Below are 5,852 nucleotides of genomic sequence, written 5' to 3' on the forward strand. Positions count from 1 at the left end.
TGTCTTTCGCACAGGTCATGCGTATTACAATCCAAACACCTCTCTCTGTCTCTCCCCCCTTGGATTCTTTAAACATTCTTCAAACTATGACATCAACCCTGCCTGCCTTTCCTTGTAAGGGCAGAGTGGGTGAGTAAGTGAGTGAGAAAGAAAGAGGGAGGGAAAGAGAGAGAGAGATAAAGGAGGTTGGGGGGTTTATTAGATACAGACACATGGAATGGTTGGCAGGACACAGAAAGAAAGAGACAAGAACACGCAGTGCTCAGTCGAATTAAACTGACACAAAACCTTGAGCCTCACTCAAAAACAACACTTACAAATTCAAGTTAGTTTTAATAGTCGTGGTCAACCACTATTGCTGCACATACTTTTTCCCACTGCCGGTTCCAGTTTAATTCAAAGCAAACAGGGTCATCCGAAAGGCATTAAAGATATAGTTCACCTAAAAAAAGTGAACATTCAATCATTTATTTAACGTCATTTAAAGCCCATGACTATCTTCTTCCGTACAACACAAAAGGAGATGTTTAGCACAATGTGTGAGCTGAGCTGCACTCTTCCATTCAATGAAAGTGAAGAGGGACCAGGGGTTGTCAAGCTACAAAAGGGACTAATAGCATAAAGATTCATAGTAGTAGTCCAAACAATATGTGCACACAGAGACGTCTGAAGCCAGATCTTTGTCAGCAGAAAATCTTGCATGACAGCCATTGTGAAATAGAAGTGTGCTTAAAGGTAGGGTAGGAGATTTTCGGCGGAGCTAGCAAATTAGCTTTGAAAACATGAGATCCCTCTCTCCTTTCAGAACGTCTCCAAAGCTACGCCTTCTTCATAACACATGAACGCACACAGCAGAGTCTGCAAAGCATCACGAGACAAGAGATGCAGTTAAATTATCTCATGTCTCAAAGCACATAACATTACGATAATAATCAGGGCCGTCGCGAGCATGGTGCGAGGCCCAGTGCGAGTTAGTGGACGAGAGGCCCCACCCTGAGTCATGGGTTTGGTAGGCGTATGCCGGGACGCTTTTTATTTGATCTTTATTTGATACACGAACACATTTTAACCAGCGTGTTCAATATCAATAGACATTGAAGGAGACACACTCCACCAATATTCGATTTTCTTGATGCTGCTTGGCACTGTACCGCTCTGCATGTGGTTAGGATGACAAAAAAAAAATGAATATGTAAAATGTTTAAACTGGTCCGCTTCGGCGGTCTAACAGTGCGAATTCCAGCGCAATCCTTCAGTTTTAATGATGCAAGAGTTCAAGGTAAGTATAGGCTAGCTAAACATAATAAATGTCAACTGTCTTATGATAGAAATGTTAAACGACCATCATCAATCCAATGATCTACTCCACTTTTTTGTCAAATGTTGCCATTTTAATTGTGAAATGAATATAGCCTATATAATTTACGCGATTCTGTTTCATGTAATTCGTTTAAATGTGACGAGACGAAACATTAACAGAGCCGTTTTCTGCATTTTAAGCATATGATTTGAGTGAATGTGTGCATATTTAAAAATATATATTTTGAATAGTCGGTCATTTCATGAGACCTTCGTCAAATTTCACAAGGCCCTGTAAAGCGCGAGGCCCTGTGTGGTCACACACTTTGCACAGCCCTTGCGACGGCTCTGATCATACGGAACGGTCAGGGTTCTGTCACCTCGGTCTAGTGTGTTTCTTGGTTTTGTGACAGAGCCCTGACAGTCCCGTGTTCTCCCAGATACTCTCCAGTCTTTGTCTGTGTCTTGTTGTGTTCTGTTCTGCATGCGGTGTGTGTTTACACGGTCGTGCGCTTTTCTGTTGTGTTTCTGTCTTGTGCTGCATGACGCAGCTAGTGTTTCTCACTGGTTGCGTGCATGTTATCTTGTTCTGTGTGAACATGCGGCTAATAAGTGTCCCTTATTAGCTGCGTGTTTGTGTCTTGTTCTATGTAAGCTCATAACGATTGGTTATCGCTGGTCATGTGCTTGTGTGTGATTCATATTTGATGTGAGCACATGGCTTGTCTTTTTATGCTTCCATGTGCTCTCCTGTCTATTGTCTGACCCGCCCATCTTGTTATCTGATTATTGTTTCAATTTCCCCACCTGTCCTCCCTCATTACTTGCCTTATTTGCTGTCCTATTTATTCCCCTTGTGTTTGCTGTCCTGGGCCAGATCGTTGTTGCACATCGTTGCATGCTGTTGTTACCCTGCCTGTCTGATGATTCCTGTTGTGCATGTTTCTTGCCTGATGATTCCTGTTGTGCATGTTTCTTGCCTGATGATTCCTGTTGTGTATGTTTCTTGCCTTGTCAGTCATGCTGTGAGTCTGCCTACCTATTCAAGTCTAGCATGTAGTGTTTTCCCCCACAGGGTAGTTTCTGTTTGTGTTTTGTTTTACTTTATATTAATAAAGCCCATATTCCTCTGCATTAGGATGGGAAAATGAAGCACTGAGGCTTTCCCCTGATTTTTCCGGTTTCGTGCCGATTTTCGACCCCCTGCCAAATTATTACCGCCCTTGTTGAAGTCAGTACCTGATTGCCTAATCCTAACCCCACCCCTAATCCTAACCCCTCCCCCACAACTAATCCTAAACCTACCAATACTAGGGGTGTAATAATTTGGCGGGGGTTTGAAATTCTGCACAACACCAGCAAATGATTCGAAGCATCATGAGTGTCAAAACAGCGCCACCTTGTGGCAGGTCAAATTTATAGTAGCCATAAACCCGTATAGCGCCGTTGTTTTATCTATTAAGCACAAATACAACCTTGACAATGCTAAATGTTGAGTTTTCTGATAATATAATTCACATATTAAAGTGTGGCAATAAATTAAATGTAACAATTATATTAATACTAATTATATAAATACCAACAGAGTTGCTTGATGCAAGTAAATTGTGGTTCTTATTATTTTATGGTTTATATGCTGTTTATATGGCAGAATATATGGTCATAGGCTATAGGCTTATTTATAAAAAAAATGTTTTTTTTAAATTGTTAGTAAATGGACTTAAACTTCCAAAAATAGTAGACTAGTGGTCTGGGTTCAAACAAAACATTCAGACTTCGTTTTTCCTTGATCACTTGTTTCATGGAGCTTCATGAGAAATTGCTGCGTACTCAATACGCGCTTTGAAGCTTCAGTGTCATGAAACATCTTGTAACATATGTAACATCACTACTCTGCATCCTTGAGTCCTCACTTCAACCATTACATCAACCAGTGACACTGAACATAAGCAACTTAAAGAGCACTGATCTGTACCACATACCTGCTGCAGATTTATTTCGGTGTTGAAAGTGTTGCATTGAAACATAAATTCGAGTCACAAACCTCTCTGAGTATAACGTTAAGAGTTTCCATCTCTTCCAAATTATGGTAGTTATTGCGTGAACGCAGCATTAGATTGCTGTTTGGTACAGGAGGAAGTGTAAAGGCGGCTGCTGTTTTGGTTGCGGTGCTCTGTGACTGATGTCTGTCTAACTCTGCGTAGCGTGCAGTGCGCTGATGACGTGTGATGTCTGCGCGAAAGTATGGAAATCCGTTGACAGGCAGGTTTCAATAAAATGACATTAAAGTAAATTTCAGTTTACAGAAATACTTATGGCAGTACACCATTTCTTTCATTATTTTAATATAAATTTAAACTATTAAACATTTTTATTTAATTACAATTTAAGTGTCTGAAAACAGGATTGTAAGAAAATCTGTAGAAAAATTGTCATTTTTCTGTCAGGACTTTAACCGTTTATTTTACGGCAAAGAAAAGAAGGTTAGCCAATTAGAAAATGATTTCTGCTGAAGCTGGTTAAGCTAGTTAAAAGACTGGTAGGAACACCAGCATCCCTTCCGAAACACAACATATGCTGTTGACTAGCAATACTGAACATTTTAACAGGAATTTGTTTAGTATACTCAAGTTTCGTCATAGAGAATACCGCTCATGTAAAGATGTGGCTGTTCTTTCACCACTCTTCAGGAAGGCAATTCCACCCATCCTGCACATCTTTGTTTTAATCTCTCTCTCACTCTCTCGTTCAGTCTCTTTCTCTCTAACACTCTATATCCTCCTGAGGCCTATTAATGATTCAGGTGCATTGTGTTTTTTTCTTTTTTCACACATTGGCCTGGAAAATATCGGATGTTCATTCTGACTGCACAGCTCTCCATCGCAGGCTCTCTTTAGCTTAGACGCCAAAGGAACTATCAGGGGAACATATGGCCGTCATTGAAAATCAGCGCTCCAAAACAACAACAGGATTTTGTTACTATGGAAAAAGCGGTCATTAAACACAGTACTTGTTTTGATACTTCAACACAGATCCAAATCCCAGTCAACATCCGGTTTGGTTGCTTGGTTATGGAGGTACGACAGTAAAATAACTGTTTAAGCCATTTTAGAAAACACTGAGTCTTTAAAAAACAAAGACAACATGTGTAATGTCTGTAGATTATGAGGTTGGGAGAGGTAAACGCGCTGGCTGCTTTCTGCAAGCCTTCAGATCCCTCAGTGTGAAGGTGAGTTTGCACAGAAGGAGACCCTCTGGCATCAAAGTGGTGCCTGGAGTTTAGCCAAGACTTAGCATGGAACAATCCCTCTCTCCCTCCCTTCTGTATGAGTCACAGTGTGCGTGTACTGTACGGCAAAACTTTAGCATGCACATTCGGTGACATACTCAGCCTAATTTACTGGAAACAGAAGAGTCATATTACTCTTTGGCCTCATTGTACTGCCTTTTCTTTAAGGCAGAGACTGAGACAGAGAAAAACTGTTTTTTGTGTGTGTGTTCTTTCATAGAAATGTGCATAATCACACAATCTACTGTATACAACAAACACATACACTTACAATTCCCATCACTTATAGAAAGTAGATGGAAACTTGCTTCACATATCTAAAACTTACACTTTCAGTTTTGCATGCCACTGCAAGCTTTATTGTTACTATTGTTCACAGTAAGGGGAATTCCAGTATTAAACTGCATAACCTGTCCCACACTTTTGTGTTATGAACATAAATTATGACTAAAATCCTGCAGCTTTTTGAGGAGTGACATGCTATAACTTTTAACATACACTGTAAAAACATCATGTTAAACTGACTGGAAATTGATGCCTGTGTATTTTACAGCTTATAGCCGTATGAGGTAATGTTATTTTCAAGTCTACTTGAACTACTAAAATCTGATTTTTACAATAAAGTGTACTAATAACCACCATAATAAAGGTAGTAAAATAAAATACCACAAATGTTCATATTGCCTGTCCATAAAATAGTCGTATAGACAGAGCACATAGTCATACACCAAACAAAACACCATCATGGTAACACAGACACTAAAATAATGCAAAAAACAAATGTAGCCTACATTATTGATAACAAACATGAGAAGAAACAAAATTATTTATATAAATTATAATCATAATGTGATGTGATGTCACACGGGGACCTTTTACTGTTTTTCAACATAAATGATATGGTTATTCATAGTTTTTACTTGCAAAACCCATACATTTGAGAGCATTTTATAGTAAAATTACGTGTGCAACTATGGTTGTTGAATCAATTTTAAAGAACATTTTATGCCATAAATGTTCTATATAAGGATAAATGTCTTAAATGATTAAATAATACTTTCATTTTTAATAGGTTATTTACTATATATTATTTCTTATAATAAAATGTTTACGAGCTGCTTAATTCATAAAATGTAATTAAAATGAAACATTTATTAAAGCTACATTAATTATTTAAATCTCAATCCATAAATTCATGATGGGAACCTATAGGTTCTTTATAACCTTTTCTTAAGAGTGTAGAATGCAATGTTAAACCATTTAC

This window comes from Leuciscus leuciscus (genome assembly GCF_965113295.1).
Source record: "Leuciscus leuciscus genome assembly, chromosome: 20".
Classification (NCBI taxonomy): domain Eukaryota; kingdom Metazoa; phylum Chordata; class Actinopteri; order Cypriniformes; family Leuciscidae; genus Leuciscus; species Leuciscus leuciscus.